This window comes from Cupressus sempervirens, chromosome 11 (genome assembly GCF_028749045.1).
Source record: "Cupressus sempervirens isolate cs-2001-9-10 chromosome 11, ASM2874904v1, whole genome shotgun sequence".
NCBI classification, from domain to species: domain Eukaryota; kingdom Viridiplantae; phylum Streptophyta; class Pinopsida; order Cupressales; family Cupressaceae; genus Cupressus; species Cupressus sempervirens.
In genome coordinates, this window is record NC_143128.1 from 442,711,725 (window position 1) to 442,735,155 (window position 23,431).

Below are 23,431 nucleotides of genomic sequence, written 5' to 3' on the forward strand. Positions count from 1 at the left end.
TTTATGTGTGCACTTTAAGTGGGTTAGAAGAATGGGGTGTTTTATTTATTTAAAAGGGGACATGTTCTTTTAATCAAATAACGAACTTAGGATAGCATAGTCAAACTATAGGTTATGATCAAATAATTTGATTATTAGCAATTTGGTCTAGATAAATGATTAAATTAATTTAGCCAAAATGCTGAGAAGGGGGCTAATAGTCTAGATGACCATTTTTAGGTGATTACATTTGCCCCTCTTTGACTAATACGTGATCGATCTGGGAACACATTATGTCAAAGAAAATCGAAGCCAAGTAGGTGATGATAGATATAGATATCTGATTCCAAAGAATGAAATGCAGAAATAGATAGCAAGTCCTGAATGCACAGCCTGATAGCGGTAGTACTGAACATTAGGAAGATGATGTTAGGATCCGAAAAGAATTCTAACATCTAGCAAAGCGAATAGATCGAGAGCAAGTAATAAGGTCAAACAAATGCTCCTAAGAAATAGATAGCTGTAACAATCAACAATAGAGTATTCCTGCCCCCTCAGGATAGAAATCGAAATGAGGTAAGAGGAAGCAGAAAGTAGCTAGAAATGAGAAAATCAAGATATAGCAATGTCTGATATGATAGATAAATGATTAGAACCCAAGAATGACTATAAGAAACTGATAAAATGCCCTAGTTTGACCAAAGTTGACCGTGAAAGATAAATCATAAAAATTAGGTCAAATTGAGTAGAAAGAGGATTTAGATGTGAAAAGGTGAATAGAAGTAGATATGAAGCATAGAAATGATGAAGTCATGAAGAAATGAAGATGCCCCAGCAATGATTCAAAGATTAGACCTCAAATGGTCAGTTAACTGCTCAGAAGAAGGTAAAATTTTAAAATGTGATTTTGACCATCAAGATGAACTCAAATTTCAATTTCGATCCCAAAAATGGATCCAGGACATTGAAATTAGCTAGGGGTGCAATTTTCACGCAATTCCAAGGAGTTTGAAAATTAGGTCAAAATGAGGTGGAGGCTATAAAAGGGGTCCAAGTGTCATTTTCACTATTCATTTGTCTTTTTGTGATTTGAGAGATTTTGTGTGGTCCACATAGCATCATGGCTCAGGCAAACATTCCTCTTCATCGACACCGTTTCGAGCGCAGCCGGTTGCACAATCAGCCAGAGCGATATGGGGCGCCGGTAAGTAACTACCTTTTTGTCGCTTTTTCGAGCTTTTTGTGAGCTTTTTCGCACGTTTTTAATTTTTTTGAAAAAAAGTCGTGCGATACTTTTAAAATATCACACGGGCTCGAAAAAACTATCGCGCGACACTTTTTTCCAAAAAATGTATGGCACCGTTCAAAAAAATGTATCGCGCCGGCCATACCCAAATGTCGCATGACATAAAAATGTCGCACTCCTGCTGTAAAAAGTGTCGCACGACTAGTTTTGTTGTTTTTCTTAATGCTTGTTTTCGTCATGTGACTAGTACTGATGATTTCTTGTTTTACCTGAATAGGAGGTATTCCTGACATTACAGATTAGAGCTCCCAGGGTGGTTGGTTTGCGTGTTGTGGAGCATTTGAGTGATGAGGAGCAGATTGCGCTAGTGGCTATGGGCTTGCGTTGGGTTGTATGGATGCCCCATATTCAGGCAAACCACGGTTTGATGTTTGTGCTGGCAGAGAGGTGGCATAGCGAGCATAACACCTTTCACTTACTGACCAGCGAGGCATCAATTACCTTGGAGGACGTATATCGCATTCTGTGAGTGTCATGCCACGGCGAGCCGGTAAGCTACTTTATTAGTAGTTTGTTGATTTATCCATTTCGATGTTGGATGCCAGGTCTACTAATGTTAAGTTTGGTGATGGCGCAAGTGTACTATGATACGACCCCGACAAAGGGGCGAGTGCGAGTGCAGGAGCTTTTCCAGGATGTGACCATTTTGGACCGTCACCTGAGTTGGGAGAGATTGATGACTGAGTATGGATATGATTATCTTTTGCCCAGCTTTTTATGCTCTTTGGTAGCCCAGGCCCTGGTGACAGACCGAGGCCAGAATGGCTTTCCACTAGGATGGGGTCGACTGGTATATGATCTGATCTCCTGACCACGTAGGATGGCATGGGGGCCTGCTATACTGGCAGAGATGTACCATGAGCTTCATGAGATAGTATACCATGAGGGTGGGTCATGGGCATGTGGAGTAGTGTTAGCGCAGATCTGGGCTTGGGAGCACATCGCTGTGATCCGACCATGGGTGCAGCCGCGAGAGCGTAGCCAGTCGTATATTTTTTGCTATAGAGGTTTCATCCCACAGAGGCATAGTGGAGATGTGACCTATTACCGACGCATTTTTGATGAGCTGACAACATTCACATGGTGACCGTACCAAGAGTGTCAACGGTGGTCAGATTCATGGGAGTTATACTACATGCGGTATAGCAGACCGCTGGTGGGTCGAAACGCAAACATTGTGGAGCGATTTGTGATCAATCGCGCATGGCGACAGTTTGCAGAGCGATAGGTGGTGTCAGTGGAGACCACTACCTATTCCCGAATGCGCATAGATGAGGGATTGGGATGGCTACCGATGCTGGACTATCAGACAGCAGTTCGGGATACTGCAACACTAGTGGTGACTCCCTGGGATTATCGCCCAGATGTGGCAGATGCAGGGGTTGATCTAGGGTATCTTTATGAGATGCAGAGACATCCATTCCCCGGTTCACACACCCAGATGCAGCACCTGCAGGAGTGGGAGGTGGAGGTGGTGGCGGAGGAGGAGGAGGCAGAGGGAGAGGGAGGGGGAGAGGTGGTAGGCAGATGGAGGGGGAGAATTCCTGAGCAAGGCGGAGGAGGATGCGAGCACAGGCGATGCAGGAGGGGGAGGAGTCATCAGGGTCTGATGGTGATGATGGTGGAGAGGAGGAGGTGCCCCTGAGGAGACGGTGAGCAGTGAGGGTAGAGGCACCTACAGAGCAACCAGTAGGAGGAGAGGAGCAGGGTGTGAGGATCTATGCCTTGGAGGCAAAGCTACAGGCAACTTGGGTGACCATTGCAGTACGAGATTAGCAGCTGATGGATGAGTGGGCACGAGCAGATGAGCTACGTTGAGAGCGGGATATTGCAAGGCGAGAGGCAGCGCATCATGGTGCACGAGCTACATACTATTATGTTGCCTATAGGAGTGTGGTACCACTAGGACAGTGTCTTCCTGATTATTCAGAGCAAACGGGCAGATCAGAGGGTGCAGTGCAGGCACCAGATAGGAGACAGGCTCCTCCACCAGGGCCAGCACCAACCGCAGAGGGTGGTAGTTAGACATGACATTGTGTTTTGATTTGTACCTCGTGTATTTTTTAGACATATATCCAGATTTTGGATCTCACATTTGTATATGTACCATGACACATTTGATATATATAAGAGATACTAGGTTTATCGATATTCTTGTGTACTTGTCTCAAAAATGTATGTTTCAGCTTTCATGTGATGTTTCAATTTTTGTTTTCAACTCATGTATGTGTATATGCTTATGTGTATTGATTTTGATCTCTCATATGGATGGTATAGACTTAAATGTTTTTTGTGAAAATGTGACACTTGGATAGATCGTATGTGATGATTTTTGGATTAACCCCTTGTGATGACAAGATAGCGAATAAATGTAGCAAAAGATTAAGAAGGTGAAAAGACATGCAGAAGTGAAAGATAAAAGCAGCTAGCTGATATGTCCATAAAAAAGATGAAGAGAGAGAGCTCTTCCCACATGTAAGAATGTGCAACTAGAAAAAAATGACATGAACCTAAAATGCAAGCTACTATGCAAAGTGGTTTACCAGTAAGAAACTTATAACATTTAGACTCTTAATTTCATCATTGAGCGTTTATTAGGGACATCATGAGATCATACAACCATCACTAGTATAACTATGAGGATACGGATATGATCGATATTAGATAGGTATGTGGAAATCCAATCTAAGCATCAGAGACATGTAAGTCAAGATAACTACACGATTAGATTCCCTAAGTTTAATTTAGCAAGATTAAACCTGTATCAAGTCATAAGCGCTAGGATAAACCCTGAGTGCGATCTTGCAAAATAGTCAAGGATGATACATTTGTAAGTCAACGTGTTGAATAGGACCAGCATAAATGCTTACAACACTATAGACAAACAAAAGTATACCCACAAGCAGAAATCAAGAAAATATATCCCATACCCCCAGTCTTCTAGTCGATGACATCCTCGAAAGACTATTAGGGAGGGAACACATGGCAAAGAAATCATCATAGACATCACACAAAGTAGATAAAGATCAGCATAGCTCAGTCGTTTCAGTGTTAAAGTGCGTGTGTGCAAGTCACTTGGCCATTTCTTCAAGACTTGATTCTGATAGTGAGAAATATTGCGACATTGGAGACCGTAGGTAAACTATCTGTAAAGTGTTGAAAAACACTTGATGTCAAAGTGGGTGGGGGTAGTGTTGAGAAACACTATTTTGTGAGTTGTCAAAGAAACCCTAATGCATAAGAATACCTCAATAGGCTAAGTAGCTATGCCCCCGAGATGAGGACAAGAAACAATTCCAAGCTAGGAAATGTGTAGTGTAATGGATGATTGAGATTAATAGACATAGGTGCGAGGGTTTCAAGTAGCGCCTGTTTCCAGGTTTTCACCACTTGACAGATTTTTTTGAGGACTTTTTTCATTTTTTGAATTTTTTTTTGAATTTTTGAATTTTTAGAATTTTTTCAGGATCATAGATATATACAAGATAGTTGAGCGACAAGCCTCTAAGTATAGAACTTCTTCAAGTGTAGGATGTTGATAGGCTCTACAAGTTCTTCCCCCTCTGAAGTAGACAACTGATAAGCACCAGACCCAAATGCTACTGTGATAATGTAAGGACCCAACCAGTTAGGTTCAAATTTCCCTTTCTGCTCTCGATGTTGCTGATTTTTTGGATTCTCTCTAAGCACGAGTTCACCAACCTGGAACTCACGGGGGTGAACCTTCTTGTTATATTGTGTAGACATGTGTTTCTGATAAGCCCTCATGTGATCAAAAGCAGCCTTACGACTTTCATCAAGAGTCTCTAATTTCTATACTCGCATAGCTCTATGGTCTTCATCGATTATTAACCCATGTAAGGAGACGCGCAAGGAAGGTATCTTGACTTCTAACGGGAGAACAGCCTCAGAGCCATAGACTAGAGAAAAGGGTGTAGCCCTTGTAGGAGTACGAATAGAGGTTCTATAGGCCCAAAGTGTCAAATTTATTTGCAAGTGCCAATCTTTCCCAAACTTGTGAACTGTGCAGTGTAGGATTTTCAGCAGTGTTTTATTAGAGGCCTCAGCTTGGCCATTCCCTTGGGGATAGTAAATAGAGGACCAGTGTTGCTTAATTCAAAACTTTTTGCACAGCTGTTTTAAGTCTTTATTCTTGAACTACCCTCCATTATCCATAACAATAGAGGATGGGATACCATATCGGCAAATGATGTGATTCAGTATAAACAGGGCAACATGTTTGCCTGTAGTAGCAGATAATGGTACAGCTTCAACCCATTTAGTGAAATACTCTGTTGCTGTGATGATGAATTTATGACCACTGGATGAGCTTGGATGAATCTTTCCTACCAAGTCAAAGGCCCATTGCTGAAATGGCCAATATGTCACAGAAGGGATTAACTCTCACCCGAGAGCATGTATCAAGTTTCCATGGAGCTGACATTTCTGACAGGACTTTGCATAACGCATAGCATCAGCTTGCATGGTGGGCCAGTAATAACCCGTCTTAAGCAGTTTTCGGGCAAGTGCAAGGCCATTAGAATGTGCCCCACAAATGCCATTGTGGACTTTGGCAAGTGCCTTCTCAGACTCTTCTAGCTCTAAACACCTAAGCAACATTCTGTCTAGAACCTTCCTATACAAGTCACCAGCGATCAAAGTGTAGTGTGAGGCATTACGAAGAAGTTGGCATTTTTAGTTGCGCGTGAGGGTTTCGAGAATACCTGATCACGTAGGTAGGAGAAAATAGCCGCATAGCGGGAGGAATCCTAAACCACAACAGTGTAGATCACCTGGTTATCTAAGGAAGCATAGGCTGGATGACACAATTCTTCCACCAGGAACTCAAATCGTGATTCATGTTCTTGTATTTGGAGGATAGATGCTAAGGTGGCCATAGCATCAGCAACCTTGTTTTCTGCTCTAGGAATCTGTTGGAATGTTACAAAGGTAAAATAATTCCTTAGAGCATCTATCAACTTTTTATAAGGGATCAACTTGTCATCCTTTGTTTGATATTCATTATTCACTTGGTTCACAACTAGTTGAGAATCCCCATAGATGTGTAGCTCAGTTATTCGCCATTCAAGGGCCATTTTGATCCCATTTGTTAATGCTTCATACTCTGCAATATTGTTTGTACATGGGAACAATAATTTGTAGGACTTTGGGATTGTATAACCATGAGGGGAAACAAACAACACCCCTGCTCTTGCTCCATTCTGTTTATGGGATCCATCAAAAAACATCTTCCATGTTCTGTCAGTAATGTTCATGATCGAGGCATCTGGAAACTCAATTTGCATAGGTGCTACATCTTCAAGTGGGAAGTTAGCCAACTGGTTAGCTATGGCCTATCCTTTGATTACCTTACGTTTAACATACTGAATGTCAAATTTGAAAAGAATCATCATCCATTTAGCAAGGCGACCAGTAAGTGTAGCTTTAGTTAATAAATATTTCAAAGGGTTTATCTTGGCAATCAAGTGAACTATATGGGCCAACATATAATGTCAGAGTTTTTGGGAGGCAAAAACTACAGCAAGGCATGCATTCTCTATACTTGTATAATTTAGTTCATAAGCCACCAAAGTTCGACTGATATAGTATATGGCTCTTTCTTTACCCGTCTCATCACTTTGGGCTAAGAGTGCTCCTAGAGAAGAATCCGTAGCTGAAATGTTCAGAATCAAAGGTTTTCCCAGAATGGGTGGCATCAAAACTGGTGGTTTTGCCAAGTAGCCTTTGATTTGATCTAAGCTTTGTTGATAGTCACTGTTCCAAATATGGGTAGATCCTTTATGCAGATTTTTATTGAAAGGTTGAGCCTTATCAGCTAATTGAGAGATAAATCTTCTTATGGATTGTAGCCGTCCTTGCAAACCTCTAAGCTGACTGATAGTCTTTGATGGAGGCATATCCATGATAGCTTGGACCTTTTTAGGGTCAACCTCAATGCCTTTTGCTGAAATGATATAACCTAGCAATTTTTCAGAAGTGACACCAAAGGCACATTTTTTTGGATTCAGCCTAAGTTGGAATTGTTCCATACGGTCCAATATCAAACTAAGGTCTTTGAGATGTGTGTCTCGTTTCTTTGATTTTGCCAATGTGTCATCAACATAGTCTTCCATGTTTTTATGCATCATATCATGAAAGATGGTTGTCATTGCTCTTTGATATGTAGCGCCAGCATTTTTGAGCCCAAAAGGCATGACATTCTAGCAAAAGGTACCCCATGTACATGTAAAAGCTATTTTTTCTTGGTCTGCTGGAGCAATCTTTATTTGGTTATACCCAGAAAATCCATCCATGAGCGAGTACATCTCATAACCCGCAGTCATGTCCACTATCATATCGATGTTTGATAGTGGAAAGTCATCCTTGGGGCACGCTTTATTGAGATCTCTAAAATCAATACAAACTCATATGGATTTGTCATGCTTGGAGATAGGTACAATGTTGGAAATCCACTCGGCATAATCAATGGCCCTAATGAAGTTTGCATTCAATAGTTTTTCTAACTCTGTCTTGACCAGTAGGGCCACATGTGGATGCATTTTTCTCAACTTCTGTTTGACAGGCTTGACATCTGGTGAGATAAATAAGTGATGCATGATGAGATCTGTATCAAGCCCTGGTATATCAGAGTATGTCCATGCGAAGTTGACCTTCTTGTCTTGAAAGAATTGAGCAAACTATGTCTTTTCTTCGTCTGACAAAGATTGAGCTACATGGATAATCTGAGGACATTCTTCTATTCCCAAGTTGATAGGCTGTGTAGGTTCAACGAGAACAGAAGATCTATCCTGAAAATAGCTTGGTAAACTACCAAGTACCTCATCCGCAGGTGCCTTAGAGAGGTTTTCACCATTAGATATGCCTTTATTTTTACTTTTTTGAGGATCAGACACCGCCACAATGTGGTTTTCGCCATCTGATCGCTTATTTTTCCTTTTAATTTTTTGACTGAGGTACTTAATATCTGATTTCATCATGTTAACCGCGAGTTCGCTGGTGGAAGAAATGACAGGTTCAATTGCGTTCAAATAACAAGCGATCTCATAGTCATTTTGGAAAGACCGTATTTCAGGTCTTTGATTTTGGATAGACCAATCTATGAGATCTGGATGAATTAGCAAGAGTGAGGGAGAAGTTTCAATGTGATTGACATGGAAGGAGTCATCTCTGGTGACCTGTGAAGTTGAGCCTATAGAAAATGTTGCAAAGGAGTCCAGCTCAGGAATAGTCCTGGAGGAACTAGTGTGATCCATTGAGACATGTTGTGAGTCAAACTCATCTGACCTCATATTAGACCATTCGACTACATCGGGTTGGGTTACATAGGCATGAATGACATCCACCCCTAGCTCGCAAGATGCATCAAAGAGGCTTTCCCACTCATACTCATGAGAATCTGTACTTTGACCCCTAGCTATGAGATGAGCAATATTCTGCCTAATTCATCCTCTATTTATGTCCTTAGAAGTAGACCCTTCTTGTTCATGTTGTTGGGAGGTAGAAGCTTCTTCATTATTAGCAGTTGCTATTTCTTCTCCCCAAAGGAGGAAAGTGAGAGGAACAAAGTCTTCGTCTTGTGCAGTAGTAGCAATTACGGGAGAGTCATCATCCTCCGAGTCACTAGACATGAGCAATCTTTGATCACAGGTTGGTATATTATTGTTTAGCCCAAAGCCTAGACCAACGGTGTCTCGAGCATCACGACCTTGAGTGTGACTTAAAGGTTCAACTAGAGTGTTCTTACAACCAGTTAAGGACCCGTGGCCCTGGTAGCCCATTTTTGTCAGAAATTTATAGCCCTTTCCATATTTTTTAGGAGAAATAGGAGTAGTCACTGTAACCTCCTCGTCTTCCTCTTCTTTGTAGATCCAGTCTCTAATGGCTTGTTCTTCCTTCTCTGGTTCTAGTGGTATGGAAGATTGCACAAAAGCACCAAAAGTGTCATAGTAGAAGCAGAAGACTTCTTTGCAATAGTTGGTTTCCCATAGGACTAAGGGTAAATTGGTAAGGCAGCAATAGAGTCCAAAGTGTACTCGCCCATACCAAGGCTCATCATTTTTAGTTTTTGTTCACATTCTATGAAAGATGGTGCTAGCTCATGAGAAGAGCGATTGTGCAGGACTAGCATTTCAGCAGTAGATAATGTGTTGATAGACATGGAGTTGTCACCGAGGAAAACTACTTCAGTACCATTAAAAGAGAACTTAATGCACTGATGATATGTAGAGGGTACTGCTTGCATATCGTGAATCCATGGTCGTCCCAACAACAAGTTGTATGCAAGTGGTATGTCTAAGACTTGGAAAATGACATTCTTCTCAACTAGACCAACTCTGATTGGAAGTAAAATTAGACCTTTAGAAGGCCTTTCGACCTCATCATAGGCCTTTATAGTGATCTTGCACTTAGGATCGATGGCAAATTCAGACATGCCCAACTATTGGATTACATTGAACGAAATGATATTTAACCCTGCACCATTGTTTATCAGGACTCAGCAGATGCGGGTACGAAAGATTTGCACTTCGACATGAAGAGCAAGGTTATGGGGATGACTGAGAGCTAGGTCATCTTCTTCAGAAAAGGTGAGATAGTGAGGCGAGGAGATGTGATTCACCATAGCTTGAAATTGTTCCGCATCAATATCTGTGGGAACATTGGCAGAACGTAAAGCTTTCTCAAGGATATCCCTGTGCAAAGGAGATAACTCTAGCAATTTGAAAATGGAAATTTGTGCTTGTGTGCGTTGCAGTTGGCTAACAAGATCATAGTTGGAGATCTTGGAAGTAATTGATTGCTTAGATGATGAAGCATTTTTAGGATCATTAGCAACTTTTAGGACAACCTTAGATTGCCCCCTAGTGATAGTGTTAAGTGGTTCACCCTGAGAAGATGAAGACTTAGCCACTCAGAGTACCACCTTGGGTCTAGTATTAGTATGATCTTGAGGAGTGGATCGTGTCCTTAAGACCACTCTTGGTCATTCATCTTCAACGTCATAATTTGGCCAGTTGTCATTGTTGGAGCTTGCCATACATATGTATTCAACGGGCTCAAGCATGCCTATAACATTATCAGTGTTAGCGTAAGCATAACTGATTTTGGCGTCATGATTCTTTTTGGCAGCTACCCTTGAGGTCTCACCCTTTTCGTATTTAGGTAATGGTTTTTGGAAAGCCTTATGGTCAGTATTCTTAATAAGGCCATCTGTAACAACTTTGCCAGCTTTGATGAGGTCTTGAATTACATCTTTGAGTTTGAAGCAATTCTCTGTGTTATGTCCTTTACTTCGGTGATAGCTGCAAGTATGATCTTCTCTCCACCATGGAGGTCTAACAGGTGGATCGTAAGGACGTGAGTTGTTTGGTAAGGTAACCAATTTGTTTGCAATTAAGGTTTTTAAAACCACTTCATAAGGTTCGACCATAGGTGTGTAAACACGTCGCTTCTTCGCAAATTTAGAGCCTTTGTCAAAGGGTTGTGGTTTTGAACCTTCTTGTTACTTTGCTGCATAGATGGCATTGGAAAGGTTAAACGCAGGCTCCTTAGTCTTAGGAGTGTCCACTACTCCGTCATTGACAACATACTTGTTTTTGTTCCAAGGTTTGCCTTTGTCTTTACCGTTTTCATTGTTAACTCTATCCTTCTTTATGGCAATGTCACCTCTTTTGATAGCAACATCCTCAATGCGATATGCACTTTCTACCATGGCGTTGAAGGATGTGAATAACTATTTTCTTAGATCAAAGTATAATTCGGGTACAAGCATATTGACAAAAATGTCATTTTTTTCAGCCTCAGGCACTTTCCAAGGATACCAAGAGTATAAAAATCTCCATCATTGAAGGTATATTGCAAAAGATTCTCCTGGTTTTTGTTTGATGTTGCATAAGTCTAGCACAGTCACAGGATGTTGAATGTTGTATGAATATTGTTGGATGAAGCGTTGCGCAAGTTCGTCAAATGTTTTAAGAGGAGGACTTAATTTTGTGAACCATTCCATAGCTTGTCCTCTTAGACTTCTAGGAAACAAACGCATAAGAAAGGTGTCTTCATGCATAAAGTCCATTCTAATATCATAGAAATGTCTCACATGGTCGTGAGGGTCACCATTTCCATCGTATTTGTCATACTTAGGAACCTCTATATCCTTAGGAAATGGCAACATGTATAGACTCCTATCAAATGGAAGAGCGCAAATTGATTCAACAAATGATGTCTTAGGTGGCTCTTTTGAAGTTTGCAGTTGTGCAAATTGTTTCCTTAGTTCCTGTATTTCTTCCCTTAAGATTTTAGCCTCAGTGGGCTCTTGTTTTGGAATAATATGTTCAATATTAAAACCTTGAGGGAGTTTCCATCCCCTAGCTGCCATGTATCGGAAGTATTGGTCTCCATTTTCCTCTAAAGCTCTGAGCATTAGTTTTTGGGCGAAGCCATCTTATTGAAATTTGATCACGTCTTCGCTAGTTACTTCTTCATCACTATCATGATGAGATGGTTTAGGTGAAGGACATGCACCAGCGGCAGCTCTAGGAGTCCTTGGAGGTGTGTGATTAGCATCATTGTTCTCAAAAGGATTTCGAGGACAAGTTCCTTTATATCCTTCATAGTGTGCCTGATTGTCAGTTTCAACTTGTTGATTTTCTCTCTCCATAGCATATATAGCCTCCAAAGTCTTTTGGGTTTCACGTGCTTGTTCTTCTAAGCGACATTTAATTTCATCAGGGTGCACCATAGTGAGTATACCACTCGTATCCTTGGGTGTCTCAAAGGGTGTACCAAATGGATTTTCAAAACTATAAAGTGGGTTGTGTCGAACGTTAGCCGTTTGTGTTTGAGCAAATTCAAGATTCTTATCACAAGGTTGTTTGCGAGGACGTTTGGGTGGTGTTTCCAATTGCTTGAAAACAAAAGGCGTGTGGCTACCGTTACCAACTTGATATCTAGTTGTGACCGGCATGTAAAAAAGTTGTCTTTGGTTAGTAGGACAAGAAAAGCGAGCCAAATTTGAAGCTTTTACGATTAGGACTAGTCACTTGCCAAAATGTGATAGATGGCTTGTCAAACATTGCTCAAGATCTTACAACACGAGTGACTCAAGCTGAGCGGATGAGCAAGAAGCTCAATAGCGGATAGCTAGAATAAAATAATAGTTGAATTTTGACAAGTGATTCATCAAGATGTTTCAAGACTTACATTCGACGGACTAAACCCATCTTTTCAACCTAGGATGAATTCTTCACACATTGATACGTAGCCAGAATCAAGGGTGACCAACGTGATGCTCCTTAGACCAAATAAATCCAACTGCAAACTTTGTTTTTTACCCAAAATGACTCTAGCCGATACTTTCTCAAAAGAAGGGCGACATAAGTTCAGAAAATAGTGTCGCGTGACAAAATTTCAAGAATGGTGCGACAATTTTTGTTCAGGCGACAGATTATTGTACTGAATGCGACAAAATTTTATTGGCAGTGCGACAGTATTTAGAACTGACATGCGACAGAATTTCTGTAAAAATATGTCACGCGATATTTCTCGTGAAAGCGTGCGACAGAGTGCCAATTTTGTGCAAAAAAAAGTCAATGTTTGGTTTGAAGTTCGTTTCAATTTGTCAATCAGACAGTTGTTTCAATCAGATAGTGTTTCATTTCAGTTCGTATCAGTAAACAGCAAGGTTTGCAAACAGTAAGTGTTGTAACATGTCTTCAAAACAATTGATCAAGGGTAAAAACAACCTTGTCAATACGCACTTGGGATATCAGAACAGCCTTCCTAACAAATCTTTATCGAAATGTTTATGTTGCAAGAACGTTAACACTGGTCAAAATATTGAAAACAATAGCCAAGCAATCTACCTTAGAGTCATGGTTCATTACTCAACAACTTAGCCCACGCTTGATGCTCCTTCGCCTCACACCAAGTGGTTGCCCACAAGAGATATTGGCTTTGTCATGGAAATGCCATAAGCATAACCAAGGGAACACATATGGTGAGTGTAAATCTTGGGGTGATCCGGGTAGTCCACTAGGATCGATCCTTGCACCAAGAAGTTGAGTGGCTAAAAAGGGTAGTTACTAACTTAGGGTTTTTAGATCGAGCTTCCATTCATAGTGTTCCTCTTGCTCTCAATTATGGGACACCTCACCTTCCGATGAGTAACCGATCTCGCGATCACAAGAGTACCTTAAGCATTCTTGCCTAGTGATCTCCCTATGGTCGAAATCCCATAAGCGATCACACTAGGCGAAGACAAACACTACGTCTACCAAAGTTTTGTGTCCTTGGTAGCCTTGAGTTTATAGTGGGTTGGAAGAGCCAGGTAATCGGCTTGTCCCCACTTGGGTCATTCCTCTCAGGTTGTCCGAGAGCAGGCCCTCTAAAGGATTCTAACTACACAAAGTGGATCAACTTTCGGAAGTCAAGATTTATGGTTCACCACAAGGGTGAAGAGCATACTCTCCTATTCCAATCGTTTTCTCCCAAACACGCCAGGAAGATTCAGTTACCCCTTGCTTTTGAAACCAAATGGCAAGTCAAGATTTCTGATTCACCACGAGGGTGAAGAGCATACTCTCCTATTACCAAAAGACTCCAATCACACGTTTTATGTGCCTCTAAAAATGAACAATTATTCAATGCCGCACATGGAAACAAAAATCAAGCAAGTTTGGGTTTTTATGCTTTGGGCAGCCCTGCAAACAATGTTAGTAGCCCTTGCGCATTTGAAGCTTTGACATGCGTTCTTTTATATGCAAGGTTTCAATTTTTTCTTCACAAAGAGGGCCACCTGCAATCACAACTCGTTAGCCCACAAGTTAGCACGAAATAATCACAAAAAATGTGAATTAAACCTTTATAAAACAGCCTAGAAATCTGCTTAAAAACAACAGTCAGCCAGCTACGAAGAAATTTGATCCAATCCCTCAAGGAACGAGCAAAAAAAATGCCAGGCGATATTTTTCTTGCTGAACAAATGTCGTGCGATACTTCACAGTATACAAGGGCGACAGTTTATGTCTAGGCGATACTTTTTCTTTAGCCGTGCGACAGAGTTTTGCACAGAGGGCGACAGTATACAGGCTTCAAGTGCAACACTATTTCCAAAAAAGTGTCGCACGACAATACTGTGAACTGTCATGCGATACTGGAAAAATGTCGCCCAACACTGCGACTGTAAAAAAAAGAAAAATGCAAAGCAGTAAGGGAAATGCAAGCGAAAATAAGAAAATGTAGGGCGAAACGTATAGTCCAGCCCCACAGTGGGTGCAAAAAATGTACACTTGATTTGTGTCACACTCTAAACCATTCTATCCAAATGATTCCATGAGTTGGAATGCTTGGATGCCGACTTAGAGCTCCCTATCCACAGAGTGCAAGAAGGTATTGTTTCAAGTTTGAAGGCTCTCAGCCGAGCCTTAGAGATAAGCTTCTTGCTAGTAAACCATGCAACGAGAGGTTCTTTGAGACAAGAGCAAGAATGCAAGTGTCTACAATGAATCCCTTAAGGATACAAATGCGAATATGAAGACTACACTAGAGTGAATATGCAAAGTACAACTATTCTAAGCATGAATGAGAGTATTACAAAACCAAATATTAAGCTATGTGAGATTATTGCAAGAATGAAAGCTAAACTAACATGCAACTATGCTAAGAATGCCATATGATCCTATGCTTATATGATGGAATGAGAGAATGTAGAGAAGGAGTGAGAAGTTCTCCATAAAGCTCCCAAGAAACCTGTTAGAAAACTTGCAGCATAACAATATTCAAAAGATGGATGGATCCTTTGAGGGGGAAAGCTCTCTCCCTTTTAAAGTCGTACGAACGGTAGAGATCAAGATGAAGATGGTGGATGATCAACGATGGAATTCGAAAATAGGTGTGATCCATGTGCACACACAAGTCAACCAATAGAATATAAGTTGACTTGTCATATAAGACAAAAGTCTCACAAGCCTTTTCTTTTAATTGTAAAATAGAAAGAGGACTTTATGTGTGCACTTTAAGTGGGTTAGAAGAATGGGGTGTTTTATTTAATTAAAAGGGGACATGTTCTTTTAATAAAATAATGAACTTAGGATAGCATAGTCAAACTATAGGTTATAATCAAATAAATTGATTATTAGCAATTTGGTCTAGATAAATGATTAAATTAATTTAGCCAAAATACTGAGAAGGGGGCTAATAGTCTAGATGACCATTTTTAGGTGATTACAAGTATATCCTTTAGTACCTTCCTGGAGATGCCCATTATGAATGGGTGAAGTCAGTCTTGGACACTAATGCCTCTGACTCACGATTTGATGATTATTCTATTGATGAAGATGGTGTGCTTAAATACCAGAACAAGGTTTATGTCCCCAACCGTGAAGGGTTGTAGAAAGTTGTTTTTGAGGAGATGCATTGCACTCCATTTTTAAGGCACCTAGGGGTAAACAAAATGATGGCTGATTTGAGGCCTTTATATTTCTGGCCGAGACTCAAACGGGATGTGACAGAATATGTGGCCCAGTGTTTGGAATGTCAGCGTGTCAAGGCTGAGCATGTCCATCTGATAGGTCTTCTGTATCCACATGAGATTTTGCAGTATAAATGGCAGGTTATTAGCATGGATTTTATACAGGGTTTACCCATTACTCGACACAGGCGTGATGTCATCTTGGTCGTAGTCAACAAATTAACCAAAGTTGCCCATTTCATTCCTGGCAATCTAAAGGATGGATCTCCAGTGTTAGCAAGAAAGTTTGTCCAAGAGATTTTTCGACTGCATGGTATTCCAGAGACCATTATTTCTGACAGGGACACCCAAATGACTTCAAGGTTTTGGACAACCTTGAACTCCACCTTGGGTACATGCCTAAATTTCAATACAACATACCACCCTGAGACTGATGGATAGACAGAGAGGGTGAATCAGGTGCTAGAAGATTTGTTATGCATGTACTGCATGGATTAGTAGTACAAATGGGAGGAGTATCTTCCATTGGTGGAGTTTTCCTATAATAATTCCTATCATTCTTCCTTGGGTATGGCTCCATTTGAGACTCTTTATGGACGAAAATGTTGGATTCCTATCACCTGGGATAGGGTTGAGGACAAGGTTATTGTGGGTCCTGAGACGCTAAGATAGATGGAAGAGCAGGTGATCTTAATTCGTAGTCGGCTAAAAGAGGCAATAGATTGACAGAAGAGTTATGTGGACAAGAAACACACTTATCGTCAGTTCCAAATTGGGGATAAAGTGTTTTTGAGGGTTAGATCGCAAAAGAGTTCAATCTTGTTTGGCAAGAGTTCAAAGCTAGCCCCGAGATTTGTTGGTTCGTTTGAGGTCTTAGAAGTTATCAACCCAGTTGCTTATCGGCTTGCTCCGCTGGCTGCTTTGGCTTGTATTCATAACGCCTTCCATGTGTCTTTGCTTAAGACCTATCATCCAGAGATATCTCATGTTCTTGACTGGCATGCGTTGCAGGTACGTGATCCAGGGTGATGGCCATTCAACCCACCCAAATCATTGAGTAGCGTACCTTTAGGGTACAAGATAGGGATGTTCTTCAGTATAAGGTCCAATGGGATCAATTTGGCATGGATAGTGCCACTTGGGAGGATGCGGAGGATTTATAGAAATCTTTTCCCCATCTTTTTGTATAGCCGTTTTATTTCAATTGGATATCAATTTTGATATGTGTATGCTAATTTTGTTGTGAATGACATCAGGATGATGCCTTTTCCTAGTGGGGAAGGATGTCACATCTTGCCTTAGAATCATTTTCTTTTTTTACTTATGTGACGAATAGTCAAATGTTGACTTGGTCAAAGATAGTTTAATTTTAATTTAAAATAAATGAAAACTAACATCTTAGATTATACCAAAATTAAATGAATTATTTTAATATGGAAATACATGATCTATTATGTTATGATGATGATGTCATAAGATTTGTTCTTAAATGTCGTGATTCAATAGCAATGTGATTATGATAATGTATTTATTCTTAATGATTATGTAATTAAGATTTGATATATTGATTATGATGGGTACTGACTCCTTGTTGGTTGCGAGTGTCTGAGTAGATGTAGGGATCATCACGACGAGAGTGTGGTTGAGGTAGAGAGTGCTAGCCTCTCAGAAGGGGATGCATCAGATACCATGCTGCCACACACACATCATGTAGAATCTCATGTTGATTGTTTATGCTTTTCGTTACATTACTAAGTTAATCTTGAAAGTTTAAGTGAAATATAGAGGTTGTGATTTAAATTGTTTATGAAAGATGGATAGAAATAATTATTTTATTATATTAAATCACTAATGATGAGTCTTGATGTTTTGATTTATGATATATGAATAAAGTTCTATTTTGGCTTTTGCACAATAGGAACTTAGAAGCAAATATTTGAAGTAACATACATATACATTTTCATAAAACAAATTGTTTAAGATGCTTCATTCTTTTAAATAAACACACACACACACACACACACACACACACACACACACACACACACACACACACACACACACACACACACACACACACACACACACACACACACACACACACACACACACACACACACACACACACACACATTACAAAAAAAGGAAAAGTCGTCAGGAGGGAGAAATTAGGTCAGTTACTCTACAGGAGGAATTAAAAGAAGCATTTACGAAAAAAAGAGGGATGATAGACGGGGCTAGAGAAGAGGGGCGAGAAGGAGAGAAGGCATCTCAACGAGTCTTACTAGGTCTTCTTTTGTTTTATCCTCTGTTTTTGAACTTATTGCTTGAAAGATTAAGGAAATAAATATGGACATTGAGTGAATTGAAGCTTGTTGGTTCTTATATTACTTCTTTCTTATTTTTGTTTCCAATTTGTAGTATATTATCTATCTGCGACACATTGAAACTTCTTGAGATTAGTTCAAAAAATCAAAGCTATGGTCAACTAAGGGCATAGCTTAGTTTTCTCTTCCTTACATAGTGTAATTTTTTTTAACAATTGTTTGAAAACTATAAATCCTCGGAAATCCTATGATATCTCTGTTAGGGTGAAGACGTAAAAAGAAGATATGATGAACCGAAAAGCACAACTCTAAAACTAGGCATCAATATCAATCAACACATTGATTTCTTTGTTTCTGAAAACAACTTGGGTGTTTCTTTTCCTTTAGCACTGATTAGATTCAGAGAACAATAGGTAAATGGAATGTTAGGTGCATATTTGAATCTTGCACGATAAGCAATTGCTCTCTACCCTAGCCCTGAATCGGGAAACACTCAATATGAACTCCTTAGCCGTATATGAGGAAGGGCTCCTTACTGGACTAGCTGATCTTGCATTTTATGCACATATCACATAAATGGGGTTTCTGATTTAGGATTGGGCTCCAACATTGATGAATGTTGGTTAAAACCCACATTTATAACCATGCCCTTCATGTTAAAATTGTATAAATCTAGACCACTCTTGTACGCTGATTGCAGGTTATTCATCAATTGTTTGAGTTGTATGTCAAAGTATTTTCTCAATCTTTCCACTTAGCTGGATAAAAGTTGAACTATGTGTGATGTATCATGAATGAAACTTTTCTAGACAATTGAATTTCCTACCATTACAAAACTCTTCTTTAATGCATAAAAACTCAAAGTAAAACAAATGTGGCATGTGACTATAGGAGTTCTGTTAATGTTTGAAATACACACACACACACACACACACACACACACACACACACACACACACACACACACACACACACACACATAATAAACAAAGTAAGATAAATACTTTGGCAAATTGTTGATGTTCCAAAGAATTTCAGCTTCAAAATGTACTCTTGTCAGTGTTATGATTTCACCAGTGAAATTCAGTTTATTTTAAGGTTAAGTAGATTTTGGTGCTTTTCATTCCTTTGTTCTTACATATGAGTGTTAAATACATTGTTGTTGGATGTTTAAAGCCTAAATACAGCATGGATATGTTTGACTGTACCATACAAAAATGGTAATCTTATGTGTTCTAATCAGTTTCGTTTTTAACATGATTGGCTGAACCATAGAAAAGAATGAACATACGTGTTACGTGTTTCCTCTGCAAAAGTATTCATGTGTTTTCTTCTCAGATGTAAACCATATTTTTGTTTGAACATCTTGTTGTAGAGCAGCGTTGAGATGTGTATTTTCCTTCATGGTTGGGTTTAATGTAGCAATAATGGGAAAGATAGAATGGATACCTCATATTTAGTTTCTTCTATCTGTTAGTTATGTGGAATGGATACATGCTATTCTTGTTTCTTCTACTGTTAAATCTGGCTCTGTAAAGTGCTTGGCCAAGCCACTTGATTACCTAGATAATGCATATGTGTGTATGTGACTATGCTTATTTGGTTTTACTACACATGTGTAGATGTGTAGTTTTTATTTTTTAGTCCTTGCTACATTCTGTGATTAGGCTACTAGGCACATGGTTGCATGTAGTGTGTTTCACAGCCGCACTAGTTCCATCTAATCCCTCTTGTTCCAAGAAGTTAGGCTTCTCGTGCCAAGGTCAGGGTATTCTTCATGTTAGGAAGAATCTCGAGGGAGTAATCACTCTGTGGTTGGCGGGGTAAAAGCGCCTAGGTCACACTCCTGTCTCAAATAGCAGATGGATGACGTCCTACGGCTTTGGAGATAGGTTACACTGAAGAACACAACCAAAAAAGGTTAACTTAGTTTTATTGTATTTGTATCATCCTTGAGATGAACTGATTATGTCATTGTAATTTGAGAGCTATGTAAAAGCTGGATCTCCTTATGTTCTTAATTGCCTTAAGACTAGTTTAGTCACTATGTCATTTAATTTGTGCTCCTTCAGTTATGATAGATAGTTAAATGAATATGTAGATGATTGTTTACTTGTAATGTGGGTATCGTTGAAATGCATAGCATCTGAGATTCATGAAAATTATTAACCAGGAAATCATAAGAGGTTTAAGTAGATTTTGATGATCTTGCAATAATTGTTTTGTTGAGTATGTTGTAAAATAAGATGATTAATTAATATCATTAATCAATAGAATACCAACCCTTTAAGACTCCCTAGTAAGACTCTAACCAATCAAGAAAGTTTCAAAGTGCATGTAAAAAGAAAAAAAAAAAGAGGGCCTGTAGTAGCAAATTATCATTCTGGAAATTGTATGACAATCACAATATAATTCATTCTATTACAGTCTAATAAAATAATAGACCATCAATAAAATGAATATCAATAACTAAACTAATATTATGCTATTTCCTAATATCTTAATATCTACCTTACCATATTAACTTTATGCATTTATTCCTTGCATCCACTTGATGCCAGCGCTTAAGAAGGTTTTGTTTAGCCCTTTGCTGATAAAAATGTTAGTCTAGGGTGACGTCACCTGTACATTACCCTGTACTTGTGCAGGGGTCGATTTTCTCTCTTGGAAAGCGCTGAGTTATTTATTTTTATGTTGGAAGCTTTGTGGGTTTAACGTGGGTAGTTGGTATGGGGTCTTGTCTCATTTGTTAGTGATTGCCTTCTCCCTTTGGTCGTCAGTACCCTCTGCTGAGGTCAGCGCTTGGAATGCGCACAGGAATTAAGTGGTTGACGTGACTTGGAGGGAGTAAGGTAGGTTGTGTAGGGGGAGTTGAGTGTGGGAGGTTAGAGTAGGATTGTTAGCATAGAGTTAGTATAGAGTTAGGAGTTAGTGGTAGGGAGTTAGTAGGTAGTTAGTATAGGTTGTATTCATGTTAGTTAATGTGTTAGTATTAGAATTAAGTTTAGTTTATGTTATGGTTGTTAATTAATTTAATAAGATCTTAGGATTAGTTTTTATTAAGTTTTTTTTGTTATTTGTAAGTTAGTTTTAGTTTAGTTTTATGTTGAGCTAGTCTAGATTAGATTAGTATGTGTTGTTTTTTTTTGTCTTAAGTTAGTATGTTACTTACAAATATGTTTTAATTTATTAAAATTATTCTAGTTAGTAGACTTTTTATTATGTTATTTTAGTTAGCTTTTAATTCAGTTAAATCTTAAAGAATTGTTTTGTTAATTATTAAATAAATTTAGCTATATTTTTGTTAATTCGTTTTTGTATAGTATTTAATTAATCTAAAGATTAGATTACGTTAGTTTAGTTTTATAATTGATTTAGTCGTTAATCAACTTAGAAAGCCATAACATAATGATTAGTTAAAAGATTAGTTAATTTTAAGATTAATATTAAATTAGTCTTTGAATATATATATTTTGAATATAGCTTAGTTGCTATTATAGTTTTAATTTTGTGACAATTGAATTCGGTATTTGATTTACGACTGTATAAAAATCAAAATGATAAGTGTGGTGTGGTTATGAATTAATATCATGTTAAATTAATATTAAGATATAGGATCTACCATCTTTTAAATTAGTGTAACGTTAGTGCTATACTGATATGATTTTAATTAGTTTAAATGTATTTTTGATTTATATTTAGTAAGATTTTGATGGTTTATTAATTTGTTAAAAATAGTTGAAATGTTAAAATTAATAAATTTGATATACATATATTCAGTTTGAATTCTAGTTAAATTGGTTTTCCTTAAAGTGACTTTTCAATATCGATTAGTTTGTAAATTGATTATTGTCTAAGAGTTCTATAGTTGATTTTGATTATACATTTTCAATGAATCTAAACTCGAATACATTTGCTTGTCATTTAAATAATTGTTTTCTTATTGTTAGAAGTTAATGTAAGAACATAAGTTTATCGATATAAATCTTATAACTAAAGTTTCAAATCTTAATAAAACCGTCCTCTTGTTATAATCTTAAGACGTAATGTAGAGAACCTGTACTAAAACTTTTATCTATCATTTCAACTTAGAGTATGCTTAATTATTAATTATTATTCGAAAAAAAATTTGGAGTGTGTTTTTGCCCTCATAGTTTAGGCATGACATTTTGGAAGCGATATCTGATCCAAGTGAAAAGTGTCGGAATCTTCCTCCAAGAAACCCGCAAGAAGAAGGAAAAATCATAAGCAGATCTACTGAAAAACGCTTGGAAATTGGAAATTGGCCACATAACTTCAGTACCCCTTTTTCTTTCAATTTTCACCTTCTATATCTTCGATTTTACCAGACAAAATCTTCTCCTTACAAATCTTATTAAGATCGGTTTTCACGACTTTGGGCACTTAATTTTCTCTTGCTAAATTCCCCATCTTTTTTCTCATGTAAATTGGGTCAATTTCACATAAGTAAGTTTATTGGGTAAAAGCGGAGTGCAAAGTAGCAGGAACACGATCGCAAATTCGGAGTGCAAAGTAGCAGGAACACGATCGCAAATTCAAAACAAGGCTTTATTTAGAAATAGGTTTCAGATCTCTATAAAAGAACTTCGACGCCCAAAGCAATATATGAAACGTCGCCTGAGAGATTCGAACTCTCGCGGGGAAACCCCATGTACTTAGCAGGCACACGCCTTAACCACTCGGCCAAAGCGAATCTTCCATAATTTACATGTGCATCAAAATTAAAAGGCAAAATTTCGCACGGAGAAGCTTTAGTGTTGCTTTTAATGATATATGTGCATGTGTAATAGCAACGAGTATGAGTGATGCAAAGAGTAACAATATTTGCTAATGGATGAAGACTCTTAAACTTTCAATAGAAAGAGGAAAAAGACCAATTGAAGAATGACGGGTATCTCTATTCCAACAAGTGGTTAGAAGTTGAAAAAATACGGCCATATGAAAATATATCTAAGTTGGTGGAAGGGAACATCGTTGTTTCTTTTTTCAAGTCAAATGGATGGTTCTATCCTCTATTCTAATCTTTTCTATAGATTTGACGTGGGAGCATCTTGGGTAAAACAACAAATCCACATTACACAAAAAGATAAAATGTAATGGATAGGTTATTTATTTGTTGTAGTTTGCTTTCATGTAAACGAGCTTTGAATTAGGAGGTTCAAATTTTTGAAAAGAAAGGGTGCATGATGCATACCAAATATTGACAATCATAGGGTTGATTGGAAAACGTTTTCTATGAATTGGGAGATGTATTTAACCTTATTTTCCCATGTTTAGAAATAGTTAAAAAAGTGACACAAACTAGTGGGGATA

General features: G+C 38.6%; 1 non-coding gene across 1 annotated transcript; it reads right to left on the reverse strand.

The window, feature by feature from the left end:
- Positions 1-22,729: 22,729 nt before the first annotated feature.
- TRNAS-GCU (transfer RNA serine (anticodon GCU)) lies at positions 22,730-22,811 on the reverse strand. Its single transcript has one exon. It is a non-coding gene; the product is annotated as a tRNA-Ser (tRNA).
- Positions 22,812-23,431: the final 620 nt, after the last annotated feature.